The sequence below is a fragment of the Monodon monoceros genome, unplaced genomic scaffold, assembly GCF_005190385.1.
Source record: "Monodon monoceros isolate NGI ecotype Baffin Bay Population unplaced genomic scaffold, NGI_Narwhal_1 Super_Scaffold_20, whole genome shotgun sequence".
In the NCBI taxonomy this organism is placed as follows: Eukaryota; Metazoa; Chordata; class Mammalia; order Artiodactyla; family Monodontidae; genus Monodon; species Monodon monoceros.
Window position 1 is genome coordinate 54,953,707 of NW_021703777.1, and position 18,379 is coordinate 54,972,085.

The window sequence follows — 18,379 nt, forward strand, 5'->3', positions numbered from 1 at the left end:
CTCCATATTGGGTTCTCCAACCCAGGGGCCCTGCATTGGGAAGATGAGCCCCCAAAACATCTGGTTTTGCAAACCAACAGGGCTATGTTCTGGAGAGCAGGAAGGCTGTAGGAAACTAGGACTCTACTCTTAAAGGGCACAAGCAAAAACTCACTCTCTCTAAGTCTCAAGACAGAGGCAACAGTTTGAAAGGTGCTTGAGTCAGACCCACTTGTTGATCTTGGAGAGCCTCCTGAAGAAGCAGAAAGCAGCTGGTACTCTTCCCAAGGACTGAGACACTGACAGCAGCCATTTTTGTGATCTTGTTACATTGTGATGACACTGGTACTGGCAGGCACCATTTTGGAATCCTTCCTCTAACCTATCAGTGCCATGTGCCTGCCTCACCCAATAGCATACCCACAATAGCTGTGTGCAGCCAGGCCTTGCAGCCAGCCATGCTGGGATTCTGCCTGCCAACCAGCATGCCCACAGCATTTGGCCCTACTACAATAGAAGGAAGCAGACATTTAAGTTCATGAAACACACAGAGTCCCAAACAAGATGAACTCAAAGAGGTCCACACCAAGACACATTATAATTGTCAAAAATTAAAGATAAAGAGATAATTTTAAAAGCAAAAGAAAAGCAACTAGTTACATACAAGAGAAATCCCATAAGACCATCAGCTGATATTTCAGCAGAAACTTTTCAGAACATAAGGGAGTGGCACAATATATAGCTGACCCTTGAAACAAGTGGGGATTAATCTCCATATAATTAATAGTAGGGCCTCCCTGTCCATGATTCCTCTGTATCCAGGGATTCAATGAAATACAGAACATGTAGTAGTGTAGTATTTACTATTGAAAAATATCTTCATATAAGTGGACCCACACAGTTCACACCCATGCTGTTCAAAGGTTAACTGTATTCAAAGTGCTAAAAGAAAAAAAAAAAACCCTCAACCAAGAATACTCTATCTGGCAAAGTTATCATTGATAATTGAAGGAGATATAAAGAATTTTACAGATAAACTAAAGTTAAAGTAGTTCATCACCACTAAACCAGCCTTACAAGAAATATTAAAGGGGCTTTTCTATGCAGAAAAGAATAGAGCACAACTAGAGATAAGAAAATTATGAAAGAAAACATCTCACTGGTAAAGACAAACATAGTAAAGGTAGTGTATCAACCACTTAAAAAGCTAGTAGGAAGGTTAAAAGATGAAAGTAGTAAAATCATCAATATCTACAGTAAATAGTTAAGGTATACCCAAAATTTAAAAATGTAAAATATGACATTACAACACATAAAACATTGGGGGAGTAAAAATTTAGGGCTTTTAGAATCATTTGAAATTTAGAGGTTATTGACTTAAAATAGACAGCGCTCTCTCTCTCTCTCTCTCTCTCTATATATATATATATATATATACACACACACACACACACCTACCTCATGGTAACCAAAAACCTATAATAGATAAACACACAAAAAAGATAAAGGAATGCAAACATAAGACTAAAGATAGTCATCAAATTACAAGGGAAGAGAGCAAGAGAAAAAGAAACAGATAACTATAAAACCACCAGAACACAATTAAGAAAATGGCAATTAGTACATAACCTATCAATAAGTATTACAATTGTAAATGGACTAAATGTTCCAATCAAAAGGCATAGAGTATATGCCTTTTATACATTCAGGCATGGCTGAATGTATAAAAAATACCATATATAAATATATGATAAAAGGATAAATCAAACAAAATAATATAATATGTGTAAATATGTGTATGCATAACATCATGTAAATATGTATATGCACAACACAAACATACTAACATACTTATATTTACTAAATAAATAAAGCGAATGCTAACATACCTAAAGGGAAAAATAGATGGGAACACGATAAGAATAAGGGGATTTAACACCCAACTTATATCAATGATAGGCCATCCAGACAGAAAATCAATAAGGAAACATTGGCCTTAAATGACACATTAGGCAGAATTAATTAATAGATGCATATGGGACATTCCATCTCAAAACAGCAGGATACACATTTTTTTCAAATGCACATGGAATGTTCACCAAGAGAGATCATATGGTAGGTCACAAAACAAGCCACAATAATTTTACACAATTGAAATTCATATCAAGCATCTTTGCTGACTACAACAGTATAGAACTAGGAGTCAGTTACCAGAAGAAAACTGGAAAAGGCCCAAAATGTGGAGGCTATACAATATGCTACTAAACAACCAATGGGTCAATGAAGAAATCAAAGAGGAAAAAAAGAATTCCTTGAGACAAATGAAAATGGAAACACAATGTACCAAAATCCATGGAGTAAAGCAAAAGCAGTTCTAATAGAGAAGTTTATATTGATACAAGCCTACTTCAGGAAACAAGAAATATCTCAAACAGTCTAACCGTGTACCTAAAAGAACTAGAAAAAGAAGAACAAACAAAGCCTAAGTTAGTAGAGGGAAAGAAATAACAATGATCAGAGTGGAAATAAAATAGAGACCTAAAAAATAGAAAGGATCGATGAAACTAACAATTAACTCTTTTAAAAGATAAAATCAATAAACCTTAGCTGGATTTACCAAGAAATAAAGAGGGCCCAAATAAATAAAATCAGATATGAAAGTGGAACAGTTACAGCCTACACCACAGAATACAAAGGATCATAATAGATTACTGAGAACAGTTATACATCAATAAATTAGACAACCTAGAAGGAAGAACTACATTCTTAGAAACATAAAATCTTCCAAGACCGAATCAGGAAGAAATAGAAAATCTGAAGTAAATGATTACTAGCAGTGAAATTTATTCAGTAATCTAAAAGCTTCCAATAAACAAAGTCCAGGACCAGATGGCTTCACAGGTGAATTTTACCAAATATTTAAGGAAGAGTTAATACCAATCATCCTCAAACTATTATAAAAAATTGAAGAGAAAGGCTCATTTTCAAATTTGCTCATGAGGGCAGCATTACTTGATATAGATATAGGTACCAACAAAACACTGAAAGGATCATATATCATAATCAAGTGGGATTTATCCCTGGGATGTGAGGATGGTTCAAATCTGCAAATCAGTCAATGTGATGCACCACATTAACATGACAAAGATAAAAATCATATGATCATCTCAGTAGATGTGGAAAAAGCATTTGATAAAATCCAACATCCACTGTGATAAAAACTTTCAAAAAAGTGAGTATAAAGGGAATACACCTCAACATAATAAAGACCATATATGAGAAACCCACAGCTAAAATTATACTAAATGGAGAAAAACTTTTTCTAAGATTAGGAACAAGACAAGGATGCCCACTCTCACCACTGTATTCAGCATAGTATTTGAAGTCTTAACCACAGCAATGAAACAAGAAAAATAAATTAAAGAATCCAAATTGGAGAGGAAGAAGTAAACTGTCACTATTTGCATAATTTTAAGAGGCCAGCATTATCCTGATACTGAAACCACAAAACGACACTACTAGGAAAGAAAACTACTGGCCAATATGCCTGATGAGTATAGATAAAAAAGTTTTCAATAAAATAGTTCCAGACCTAATTCAGCAGCACATTAAAAGGATTATTCATTATGATCCAGTGGGATTTATCCTGGAGATTTCAAGGATATTTCAACATATACAAATCAATCAGTGTGATACATTGTATGATTTTATATAGAGAAAACCCAAAAGATTCCACAAAAAAAAACTATTAGAACTAACAAATTAATTTAGTAAAATTTCAGGGTACAAAAAATTAATATACAGAAATCTGCAGTTCTATACAGTAATAACTAGCTATCAGAAAGAGAAATTAAGAAAATCTCATTTATAATTGAATCAAAAATAATAAAATACATAGGAAAAATTTAACCAAGGAGATGAAAGAACTATGCTGAAAATTATAAGACATTGATGAAATAAATTGAAGGTGATACAAATGGAAAGGTATATCATGCTCATGGATTGGAAGAGTTAGTATTGTTTTTTTCTTTAAATTGTTCGTTTTTAAATTTATTATTTATTTATTTTATATTTTGGCTGTGTTGGATCTTAGTTGAAGCACGTGGGATCTTCACTGAAGCTTGGGTATCTATCGTAGCAGTGCACGGGCTTCTCTCAAGTTGTGGCAGTGGGTTTTCTCTTCTCTAGTTGTGGCGCACAGGTTCCAAGGTGCATGGGCTCTGTAGTTTGCAGCATGCAGGCTCTCTAGTTGAGGCTCGCAAGCACAGTAGTTGTGGCATGTGGGCTTAGTTGCCCCATGGCATGTGGGATCTTAGTGCCCTGACCAGGGCTCAAACTTGCATCCTCTGCATTGGAAGGGTGGATTCTTTACCACTGGACCACCAGGGAAGTCCCTAATATTGTTAAAATATATTGGATTGGCCAAAAAGTTCCTTCGGTTTTTAAGTAAAAATAAAAGACACAATTTTCATTTTCACCAAGAACTTTATTGAACAATATATTCACCGTTTTGTTCCACTGCCTTCTGCCATTTTTCAAGCAACTTCATAATTCCATCTTCCCAAAAATTTTTTATCTTTTTGAGCAAAGAACTCTTCCAGGTGCCTTTTACAGTCTTCCAGGGAACTGAAATTTTTTCCATTAAGAGAATTTTGTAAAGAACGAAATAAATGGAAATCCGAAGGTGCAATGTCTCTTGAATACAGCAGATGAATCAGAACTTCCCAGCCAAGCTGTAACAGTTTTTGCCTGATCATCAAAGAAACATGCAGTCTTGCTTTATCCTGATGGAAGATTATGCATTTTCTGTTGATTAATTCTGGATGTTTTTCGTTGAGTGCTGCTTTCAGTTGGTCTAATTGGGAGCAGTACTTGTTGGAATTAATCATTTGGTTTTCTGGAAAGAGCTCATAATAGAGGACTCCCTTCCAATCACACCATATACACAACATCATGTTCTTTGGATGAAGACCAGCCTTTGGTATGGTTGGTGGTGGTTCATTTTGCTTGCCCCATGATCTCTTCCATTCCACCTTATTGTACAGTATCCACTTTTCATCATCCATCACAATTTGTTTTAAAAATGGAACATTTTCATTACATTTAAGTAGAGAATTGTATGCAGAAATACGGTCAAGAAAGTTTTTTTTGCATAACTTATGTGGAACCCAAACATCAAAGCAATTCACATTACCAAGCTGGTGCAAACGATTTTCATCACTTGATTTGGATATTTTGAGTATGTCAGCTATTTCCTGAGTGGTATAACGTTGATTGTTCTCAATTAATGTCTTGATTTGATCACTATCAACTTCAACTGGTCTACCCAACCATGGAGCATTGTCCAGCCAGAAATCTCCAGCACAAAACTTTGCAAACCACTTTTGACACGTTCAGTCAGTCACTGCACCTTCTCCATACACTGCACAAATCTTTTTTTTGTTGTTTTCCAGTTGCATTTTTACCTTTCTTGGAATAATAAAGCATAATATGCCAAAAATGTTGGTTTTTTCTTCCATCTTCAGTATTAAAATGACTACACAAAAATTGATCAATTTTGGTAATTTTTTTAAAAACACCTGCTAATATGATAGCTGTCACAATACAATCTAACAAAATTATTCTGAATGAAGTTAAAGGTAACTAAGTGTTACTAGAGCTATTGTATGGAAAAAAACCAAATGAATATTTTGGCCAACCCAATACATACTACCCAAAGCAATCTACAGATTTTATATATGCATGGAATTTGTTCCACAGAACTAGAATAAACAATGCTAAAATTTGTATGGAACAACAAAAGACCCCAAACATCCAAAGCAACCCCTCAAAAGAACAAAGCTGGAGGTATCATCCTCCTTGATTTCAAACTACTACAAAACTACGGTAATCAAAACAGTATGGTACTGGCACAAAAACAAATGCATTGATAAATGGAAAAGAATAGAATACCCACAAATAAACCCATGCTTATAATGTCAATTAGTCTATGACAGAGGAGGTAAGAATATACAATGGGGAAAAGATAGCCTCTTCAATAAATGTTGTTGGGAAAACTGGACAGCTATATGCATAAGAATGAAACTGGATTCCTTTCTTACACTATATACAAAATAAAATGAATTAAAGATTTAAATGTGAGACCCAAACCCATAAAACTCCTAGAAGAAAACATAGACAGTTAAGTCTCTGACATCAGTCTTAGCAATATTCTTTTGGATCTGTATCCTCAGGCAAGGGCAACAAAAGCAAAACTAAACAAACTAAAAAGGTTTTACACACTGCAGGAAACCATCAACAAAATGAGAGGGCAACCTACTGAATGGGAAAAGACACTTGCAAACAGTATATCCAATTAAGGTTTAGTATCCAAAATGTATAAAGAACTCATACAACTCAATATAAAAAAATAAACAATCTGATTAAAAAATGGGCCAAGGATCTGTATAGACATTTTTCTGAAGAAGACATAGAGGTGGGCACCAGGCACATGAAAAGATGCTCAGCATCACTAATTATTGGGAAATGCAAATCAAAACCACAGTAAAATATCACCTCACACCTGTCAGGATGGCTAATATCAAAAAGACAACAAATAACAAGTGTTGGCAAGGTTGTGAAGACAAAGAAACGCTTGTATAGTGTTGGTGGGTATGTAAATTGGTGAAGTCATTATGGAAAACAGCATGGAGATTCCTTAAAAAACTAAAAATAGAACTAACATATGATCCAGCAGTTCCACTTCTGAGTATCTATTCAAAGAAAAAAAGACATTAATTCAAAGAAGTATGTGCACTCCAATGCTCATCATAGCATTATTTACAATAGCCAAGATATGAAAGCAACATAAGTGTCCATCAATAAATGTATGGATAAAGAAGTTGTGGTATTTATATAAAATGGAATATTACTCAGCCATAAAAAGAATGAAATTCTGCAATTTGCGAAAACGTGGGTGGATCTAGAGTGTAGTATGCTAAGTCAAGTAGGTCAGACAAAGATAAATACTATATGATTTCACTTAGGTGCAGAATCTAAAGCGTGAGACAAATGAATGTTAAAAAAGAAAAAAAAAAGCAGAAACAGACTCATAGATACAGAGAACAAGTTGTTGCCAGAGGGGAGAGAGCTTAGGGAATGGACAAAGTAGGTAACAAGGATTAAAAGATACAAACTTCTAGTCATAAAAAAGATGTCTTGCAGATGTACAGAATAGGTAATATAGTCAACCATATTGTAATAAGTTTGTACAGTGACGGTTGGTTACTAGCCATATTGTGGTGATTATTTTGTAATGTATGTAAATATTGAACTACTGTATTGTATACTTGAAGATAATATTGTATGCTACCTATACTTCAACAACGAATTAAAATTTTTTAATTAAAAATAATAAATTACCCAATCAGAGGAACAAAAAGAAAAAGGAGTGAAAAAGAGGGAAGAAAGCCTATGGGAATTATGAGACACAATGAAAAGAAACAACATTTGCATTATGGGAATTCTAGATGGAGAAGAGAAAGAGAAAGGGACAAAAAAGTGTATTTAAAGCAGTAATGGCTATAACATCCCAAACTTGGGGAGAGAAATGGACATCCAGATCCATGAGGTCCAAAGGGCCTCAGATAGGTTGAAACTGAAAAAGGGCTGGATTGTGCCACATTATAATTAAATTGTCAAAAGTCAAAGGAAAAGAATTTTAAAAGCAGCAAGAGAAAAGAGAGAAGTTACATATAAGGTAACCCTCATAAGATTTTAGGTGGATTTCTCAATAGAAACTTTTAATGGCAGGTGAGAATGAGATGGCATATTGAAAATTTTGAAAGAAAATAACTTTCAGTCAAGAATTTTAATGGCAAATCTATCCTGCATAAACAAAGGAGGGATAAAGTCTTTCCTGAACAAACAAAAGCTGAGGGAGATCATTAACACTAGACCTATCTTACAGGAAATGCTAAAAGTAGTTCTTTGAGTGGAAGTAAAAAGATGTTAATTAACATCATAAAAATATAAAAAGGTAGCATAAATCTTACTGGTAATGATAAATATAGTAATAGATTCTGCAATATGGAAATCGTGTTACATAATTCACTTACAACTCTAGCTTAAAAGGTAAAAAAATGTAGCAAAAATAACCGTAGCTACAATAATCTCTTCTAGTTACACAATTTTAAAAAATGTGCAAATTGTAGTAACAATAACCTAAAATGTGAGAAGGAGGGGAAGTAAAAATATAAAGTTTGCAAATTCTATTGAAGTTATGTTATCTGTTTTAAAATGGGTGTTATAATTTTAAAATATTTTATGTAAGTCTCATGGTAACCATGAAGGAAAATCCTATGGTAATTACATTAAAAAACATGAGAAAGAAGTCGAAGCATACTGATATCAAAAGACATCAAAATGCAAAAAAAAAACAGCAGGATAAGAAACAAGGATCAACAGATCTACAAAACAACCAGAAAACAATTAACAAAATGACAGTAGTAAGTTCTTAACTATCAATAATTACTTTAAATATAAACAGATTAAATTGTCCAATTGAAAAATATGGAATGGCTGAATGGGTTAAAAAACAAGATCCAAGAATATGTTGTCTATAAGAGATTCTCTTTGGCCTTAAAGACACACATTGATTGAGGATAAAAAAAGCATGTTAGGTATACTTATATCAGACAAAATGACTTTAAACTAAAAATGGTAAAAGAGACAAGGTCATTATATAGTGATAAAGGGGTTAATACATCAAGAAGATAAAACAATTATAAATATTTATGCAACCAACATTGGAGCACCTAAATATATAAAGCAAAAACTAACAGAGCTGAAAGAAGAATTCAACAGTAATACAATAATAGTTGGGGACCTTTATAACCCACTGTGAACAATGGATAGATCATCCAGACAGAGCATCAAAAAGGAAACAGGAGATTTGAATAACACTTTAGATCAAATCTACTGAACAGACATATCCAGAACATTTTATTCAACAGCAGGATACACATTCTTCACAAGTTCACATGGAATACTTTTTAGGATAAGACATATGTTAGGCCACAAAACAAGTCTTAGCAAATTTAAGAAAAGTGGAATCATACCAGGTATCATCTCTGACCCAATGGCATAAAACTGGAAATCAACAAGAGGAAAACTGGAAAATTCACGAACACATGGAAGTGAAGCAACACTCCCCAAACAACCAATGGATCAAAGAAGAAATTAAAGGAAAAATAAGAAAATTTCTTGAAACAAATGAAAATGGAAACACAATATACCAGAGCTTACAGGATGCTGCAAAAGCAGTTCAAGAGGGAAGGTCATAGCAATAAACACCTACATTGAGAGGCAAGATAGATCCCAAACCCTTAAGGAACTAGGAAAAAAGAGAACAAACTGATCCCAAAGTTAGCAGAAGAAAGGAAATAATAAAGATTAGAGCAGAAATAACTCAAATTGAGAATAGAAAAATAATATAAATGATTAACCAAACTAAGAGTTGGTTCTTTGAAAATATAAACAAAATTGGCAAACCCCTAGCTAGACTATGGAAGGAAAAAGGAAAAGGACCCAAATTAACAAAATTATAAGTGAAAAAGGAGATATAATTTGTATTACAGAAGTTCAAAGCATCATAAGAGACTACTCTGAACAACTATACACCAACATACTTGACAATGTAGAAGAAATGGAAAAATTCTTACATTAAATTTAATAATATTAAACTTACCAAGACTGAATCAGGAAGAAATAGAAAATTTGAATAGACCAATTACTAATAAGGATATTGAATCAATAATCAACAATCCCCCAACTAAGAAAAGCCTATTACCATACAGATGGCTTCCCTGGAGAATTGTACCAAACATTTAAGGAAGAATTAACACCATTTCTTCTCAACTCTTCCAAAAAATTAAAGAGGAAGGGCCGCTTCCAAACTCATTTTTTGAGACCAACATTATCCTGGTACTGAAACCACAAAAAGACATTGCTAGGAAAGAAAACTACTGGCCAATAACCCTGATGAGTATAGATACAAACGTTTTCAATAAAATAGTTCCAGATCTAATTCAGCTGCACATTAAAAGAATTATTGGTTATGATCCAGTAGGATTTATCCTGGAGTTTTCAAGCATAGTTCAACATTTGTAAATCAATCAATGTGATATATCACATTAATGGAATAAAAGAAAAGAATAATATGAACATCTCAATATACAGAAAACAAATTGACAAAATTCAACATGAATTGATAAAAACTCTTAAATTAGACATAGAAGTAAATATCTCAATGAAGATAAAATCATCAACAAAGAGTTTGGAATGTAAACAGTAAGAGGAACAAAGGCCAAGGGCAAAACCTCAGTGAAAGCGAAGAAAACTGACGGTTACCTGGGGTGGGGAAGAGTTAAATAAGGGTGCCAGTGAACACATAGAAAATAACAGATTTGAATCTTAGGACTCAGATTTCAAGAACTTCTGTTACTGAACTTGGTGAATCTGGTAAATTTTCCATCCCTTGAGACACACAACCTTCAGAAACTGATTCAATAAACAGGATTAGGTTACAGGTAGTTGGAATTTTAACGGAAACCCAACTGATTCTACTATCAGGATTTGTGATGCAGATATGGTTGCCTTTGAAAGGAAAAAAAAAATCTTTCATATACCTAATGCCTGGCAGATTAACCCTGACAATCAAGGATGGGTTGTTTGATGGGCAGAATAATGTCCCCTCAAAGATGTCTACTTCCTAATCCCTGGAACTGTGAATATGTTACCTTATATGGCAAAAGATAATATGTAGTTGTGATTAAAATTAAGGACGTTAAGATGAGGATATTATCCTAGATTATTAGAATGGGCTCAATCTAATCACATGAGTCCTTAAGAGGAAGAGAAAATGGCAGAAGTATAGGTCAGAGAGATGTGACATGAGAAAAATTTGTTCTTTTGCTGTCTTTGAAGATGGAGTCAAGGAATGATGATAGTTTTTAGAAGCTGGAAAAAGCAAGGTGTGATTTATCCTCTAAAACCTTCAGAAAGAAATGGAACCCTGATGAAATCTTGATTTTAACCCAGTGACATTAATGTAGAACTTTTGATCTAAAGAACTGTTAAGGCAATAAATTTGTGTTGTTTTAATCTACTAAATTTGTGGTAATTAGTTACAGCAGCACTAATAATAATATAATAGTAATAATAATAATACAGATTGTCAGATATAGGGGTTCACTTTGAGATACAAAATCAAAACAAATTGTACATCCAATTTTTAGCAGAGTAACCAGCACGTTGTATCAAGTACTTAATATTCATCCTTTAAGTAAATAATTAAGTTAAAGATGCACAGAATACTTGAAAGTGATTGATGAGAATAGGATTATGGAAAGCAAACATAGGTAAACAGGAGAAAAATCCTCCGGTTAAGTTATTTATAGCTAAGTAAATTTGAAATAGAATTTGGACTTAAAATGAGAATTATTATTAGCTCTGTAATTTATAGAGTCATTTACGAAGTATTGTTGGTATGCTGGTCTCTGCAGTTTGCATAACACTTTGTATTCTAGGAAAACTTCAGTTTCTTTGCTTGTTCTTATAAATTAGAGTATATTTCTATTAATAGAAATAAAAAATAAAATGAGGATAATAGCAGTCTCATTTATTTATTGTTTATTGATTAATTCATTCAACATAAGTTTTGATGTTCACCTAACATTCATAAAATATATCATGTGCTAGAAATAAAATGGTCAGTAAAACAGTGATTATCTTTGCCCTCAAGTTTGAAATCTGTTTGGTTAGTAAAACTTTAATCAAATACCTATGCAAATAGATTTTTAAAAGGACAGTTGCAGTGAGGCAAATATAGGGAGTTATGAGTGTGATTAAAGGAGGGGGTAACCTGTTCATGAACTTGGGCCTGACGGTAACCAACAAAATACTTACTAAAAAAGTACTTATTTGGGCTTCCCTGGTGGCGCAGTGGTTGAGAGTCCGCCTGCCGATGCAGGGGACGCGGGTTCGTGTCCCGGTCCGGGAAGATCCCACATGCCACGGAGCGGCTGGTCCCGTGAGCCATGGCCGCTGAGCCTGTGCGTCCGGAGCCTGTGCGTCCGGAGCCTGCGCGTCCGGAGCCTGTGCTCCGCAACGGGAGAGGCCACAACAGTGAGAGGCCCAGAGTACTTATTTAACCTCAAACACTTGGTGCTCTCATTATCACTAACTGTTACAAATCACAAATATTGCTTTTAACTGTAGTTGCTTTATTAAAGTTCTGATTTCTATTAAAAATTATCTCACCATTTCCTCTATTCTAGCATCTCTAGCAGGCTGTATATATCTCAGACATGTTACCTGTGTTGAAACAGAAGAGTAGCATTACAACTATGGCTCTGCTTGTCATTAGTAATAATATATTATGTTAGGCAAATACAACTTATTTGTCTGCGAAATGGGTTAACAGATGTGATGTAATTTTCTAATGATATAGATTTGTTCAAGTGCTTTGAAAATTGTGAAGTATTGCACAAATTTGAAGTATAATTGCTATTAATTTCTCAGTGCTCTGCTCCAAGTTAACTTATTCACAGGAAATTGCAAATGAGTGTTGCAAATAAATATATAACAAAATGGTCAGAACTGATCAAAACTTAATGTAATTGAAGTATTTGTATAAAAAGAAGGCCTAACATAAATAACTTTTTCTTCAATGAGGGAGCATTAGAAAATGTATCAGGTCTGTTGAAAGATATTTGTGAACATATGGACTGTACTAATTGTCCGATTGATAGAATGAAGTAAACTGTTTAATCTTTTTCCAGTAGGGCTGATGTGGCCTTTCCCCATGACTACCTCATAAGACTCTGAATTGAATCAAATCCTAAAGATATTGGCAGAAACTACCTTGTAATATGTTCACTCTTCGTAGTTAAATGAATATGACGTTTTTCCTTAATGACAAGAGTATTGAGCATCCTGCAAAATAGGGTCAATAAAATAGAAATATTAAGAAATCCCTCTCCCTTATAAGAGTGGCATTATGGGACCACAAATGAGCCTATTTTTCAACTTAAGTAGGAAAAAGAAAAGTTAACAAAGTTTCTCTTGTAGTCAGGAATGTCTGCATTTCATTAATTACGAAAAGAAGATTTTAATAATTATCCCAAATCATTAAGCAGTATGAAGTGTGTTTTTCACTAATATGACCACTAAAGTTCAAAATAATATATGTTCGTTGAAATGAGTAGCACATAGCTGTCACAACATATGCTGAGTTTATGAAAGATACGTTTATGAAAGAATAACAACCCAAATACATAGAACACTATCTGGCATGACACCTCTGAAACAATCAATAATGAAGAAACAACAACAATAAGTGGAAGAAATAGAACTTTCATTGGCCATCAAATAATACTGAGTTCACACAGCTTTGTATTTTAAAAGATATTCCCTGAGCAAAATTGCTAGTTGTTTCTGTTATTACATGGTTTACTGTCTTGGATCATAGTAATTTATAAAAGATTGTACCTGCTGCTTTTGAAAATATAGCTAAAATTGATGTATTTCTCTTCTGTTTAGGCTGCAGTCTTTATTGTTGGCAGATCCTTTTTCTACAAAGAGCTGCAAATTAAATGGAGAACATGGCTACATTTCAGAAGGTAGGATTTACAAAAGAGTCTGTATATAGAACATTAGAGGTAAATATACAAAAGAGGGAAAGTACTAGAGAAATGTGGTGCATTTATCCACATAACTTCAATGTGCAATATTTTTTCTCCTTCCCTAACATGCTATTCTTTGTGCATTTTTCATATTGTTCAGTTCCTGTGAAAACCCATGGATTGTTGAAGTAGGTAACTAGTACAGAAAAGAGAACTAAGGAACATTTTCTTCTTGTAAAATATCTCAAATAAAAAAAAAAACCATAATCAATTTTTTTCATTCAACACTGGATGCTTCTGTTTTCATTCAGCTCAAAATTCATTCCTCAATTTTATAGTATAGTTAATCAATATTATATAAACAATTGTTGCTATTGTTGTATAATAGCATATTCCATGTTGCACACATAATCTTCATAATTATATTTTGAATAAAAAGATATTTAAATGTAGTGATGCCTTATGGTAACAAGCATCATTTTCTTGTCCCGCATTTAGATTATTTTCAATATTATTCTAACAGAGAATGATGAACTGTCTTGCAAATATTTTTTCCTGTGGTAAATTATTTTGCTACCATAAATTCTTACCTCTCTGAGGTTGGGAGAAAATTAGCATTTTTGTGACTTTTGAGTTATTTTGACACACTGGTTGATCAAAGGGATAAAATAGTAATTTACGTTGCTTCTAGCAATATATTAACTGCCAACTTCCTGTAATCTTACCAATAGTGAGAGGTTATTATGATAAAAAGATTTGTTGGTTACAGGGAATTGGCAAGTATATACTCTTTTTGTTTGTCTTTGTAAGAGTAAATATCAGTTGTCATGAATTAGTGTAAAATTTGCATTCCCACCTATGTTAAAATTTTGTCATATTCTTTTGTAGTTTATCTATTACATATGTTTAAACACATTCTTTTAAAATATAATTATATCTGTGTGGGTCGTATTTTAGTCATCTATTTTACAGATAGACTTTTGCTTTAAATTTTTATAGAAAAAATATATTTATTTATACGTATTATCGCCATACAGGTACGATATCCATTTTCCTCTAGGTTTTCTGTAAATTTGTTTAAATGTTTAACTTTTAAATCTTTCTGCACATATATTCTATTGTATTGTCAAGTATAGATTGTTTTCTGTTTTTTTTTTCAAAGTACTTTGCAGTTCTCACAAAACCACTGACTAAATTATGTTCTTTCTCTTACTTGAAGTCACTTCATTGTATATTAAGAACTAACTATAAGAATTGCTGTTTAAATTAGAAGCCTGATCTCAGAAACTCTCCAAAAACCTAAATTAATATACCAATATCATTATTAATAATAAAAATTAAAACAAAGTGAAACCCATATCACTCTTATTCTCAAAGGTAGAATGCTGTCATTCTGTTCCCAAAAGAGACAACCTAAAGTCATATTCAGTAAGCATTCAAGAATTCTTGGTGATATTCTGTCCTTTCCGTTACTCTACATGTGGCTTTTTGTACTTTGACAACCTAAGAATTAAAGCAAGTTATTTGTGTCCACCTTCAGTAACGCTTAATATAAAACAGTGAAGCAGAAAATAATGGGAAAACAAGGATGCATTTCCCCTTTGTGTAAAGGGAAGAAGTGGAGTTTGGTATACCAATTTTGAAGTTCTACTGGAAAGTGTGATGAAAGCTCTCTCCCATGGGAATAGAAGATTGTATTGATCATCTGTGAACCCCTTCATATAACTTTTCATCCTGCTTTATCATTTTGTGTGGCCTGGGAATCTGATTTGAATCAATGGGCTTCTTTATTATGTAATTTCTGCTTCAGCCAATAGGAAGCAAAGCAGAAGTGTTCATTCCTTACATTTCCTTTCTGGGGAGCCTCAGTGACTTGGCTACCTTCCTCAACCAGAAGTCACAGTTCTCGTCAGGAAATTTTTAATAGAAAACTCTCATTGTCCAGATTCTGATTCTCCCTTATTTTCCCTCTTCTCAAACATAGGAAGAATAATGGCATCTGCTCTTTCTGGTTTTGAGGTGGCTATGCTATTGATTTTTGTTTGTTTGTCTCCCTATATCTATCTATAATTTTGTGAATGGCCTCATTATTAAAATCACCCAACTTGAATATGCAAAGTCTTTCATTGCAGTACCTTAATTGATTAATTGATACTAGAAATAGGCCCAGGAATTAAACTTTCAAGATGAGTTTCTTGGATTTGATTGATCATACACATATTTGAAGAGTCCAGGGGTCTGTGATAATTCTGCCATTCAGTCCTGAGAACCAGAAAAGTACAAGGATTAAGGCAAGAGATCAATGGCAATATTCAGTAAAACTTGGTTGCAGATTGAATAAAAGGGTGCTAAAAATAAATTGAGAAATGATTTCAGGTTTGAAGTACTCCGGATTGTGATTCCGTTCACTGACGGTGGGATTCTGGAGAAAGAGGGGATTTGATGGAGGAAGATGAGGAGTTAAATTTTGAGACATTGAGTTTGTAGATCTTATAGAATATCACAATAGAAATTGTATTAAAGGATGTTAGATATATGGATCTGAAGATATGAACAAGTTCTAAGTTGAAGAAATATGTAATTCATGTGCATGCAATCATTCCAGTTGAGAACATGAATATAGATTAATTTAACTATGAAAGAGTGAATAAAATTTATGAAAATAGAGATAATAATAAGACTTGGAAAATTTAGAAGGGTCAGTGAATATAAAATATAAGACTTAGAATGAACAGTAGTGATATTCTTATAGATTTACAGATAAAGTGTTCTCAAGCAAATGTGTGTCAGAATTGTCAAGATGAGTACGCATGTTAGCTCCTAACATGATTCCTGGTTTAATGCATATTTTACAATGACCAAACCATAAAACCTTTGGAGGAGCACAAGTACTGGTTTAAAAGATTTTAATATCTTTTTGAGGAAGTTCCAGAGCAAAAGTCTATTCTGAATTCAATAGAGGGATAAAACCTAAAAGACCTTTTGTAGAAGTTTTTAGTCACATGCAGTTTTATATTTCTAAGTTTCACGAGTCTAGTTGAAACACCATTTATATTGTCAAATCAAGCCTTTTGTTTCAACATGCAGTACTCTATTTTCTTCACTTGCTCTGTTCATATTTAATAAAGTAATTCTGCCCATCTCTTATTTCAATAAGTATGTGTAGTACTACAAAGAACTAGAATAGAACATAACAATTCTCTACCTTCCTGAAGCTAATGAGACTTGCTTCACTTTCATTGTTCTATTTTAAATATATTGCCAATGAGAGAAATGAGAATGTTAAATCTCTTGAAATTTAGAGGACTTTGAACTATTTTAGTATTTCTTTATAATTCCTTGCGATAAGAAGTACCTGACAGTTGGTAATTTATAAGACAGAAATATCTGAACAATTTACTGCTTTTTAAAGAGCATTAAGTTGTAATGAAAATCTATTTTTTTCAAAAAAAATTGTAAGAATAACTAACATAACATTTACTGAGAGGACTTCATTATGCTTCCAAATTATACTGTCTTATGCAATTGTAATTTAGTTAAATATATTTTGTACTGAAACATGGTATAGTGAGGAAAATAATGTATTAATGTTAGGAAAACATTTATTAAAATGTAGGGTCTTCAACTTACTAGCTGAATTATTCTGTGAACTTGCTTTAAACTCTACACCTAAATTTCCTTATTTCCATAAGGGACAGAAAACAACTGTTCTCAAAATCTGTGTGTGAATAACTTGTCACAAAGTGCTCAATAAATGGAGGAAGTTCTAAAACCTTTTAAAATAAATAAACTTTACTGAGCTAATAGATAAAATATTAAATTTAAAATATCTTGAATTTTACCTATTACTAAAAGTTATTCCAGATGGACACTAAGGTGAATATTAACTACTATTGTCTAGCATTTATGATGGAGACTACCCTTGAACATTTTGCTATTGTTTTAGCAAGTTTTGATCTCAGTGAAAGTTTCATTCTAATTTAAATGGGATTATTTAAAATGTTATAATTTGCTAGAATTGCTTATTGAGCTATCTGGTTATACGGGTAGCAAATGAATGGAATTTGTAAACATTCAATGTCAAGAAAAATTTACTTTTTCCTATTTGGAAGAAATTACATGCCTACACACACACACACACACACACACACACGTGTACTGAACCTGATATATCTCCTTGAAAATTTTCTGGTATTATCTGCTTCCAGGGTCTGTATCTCTGTGGCTGTGGGAGATATATTTCATTTCTCTTTAAGAACAGTTTTCAAAATGGAATTAACAGTTTCAAATGTTTATAGAAGTTTTATACCTTTTTAGATTCACATAATAGGTACACGATGATTAGACATGTGAGCACCATAAGTTGCAAAATGGATGTTGTTCATCACAGCATTCTTTACATACATTTTAATTAATTAATTAATTTAGCTTTGGCTGCGTAAGGTCTTTGTTGCTACGCGCGGGTTTTCTCTAGTGTTGCAAGCGGAGGCTACTCTTCGTTGCGGTGTGCAGGTTTCTCATTGCAGTGGCTTGTCTTGTTGCGCAGCATGGGCTGTAGGTGTGTGGGCTTCAGTAGTTGTGGTTTGTGGGCTCTAGAGCGCAGACTCGGTAGTTGTGGTGCACGGGCTTAGTTGCTCTGTGGCATGTGGTATCATCCCAGACCAGGGATCAAACCCATGTCCCTTGCATTTGCAGGCAGATGCTTAACCACTGTGCCACCAGGGAAGTCCCTACAT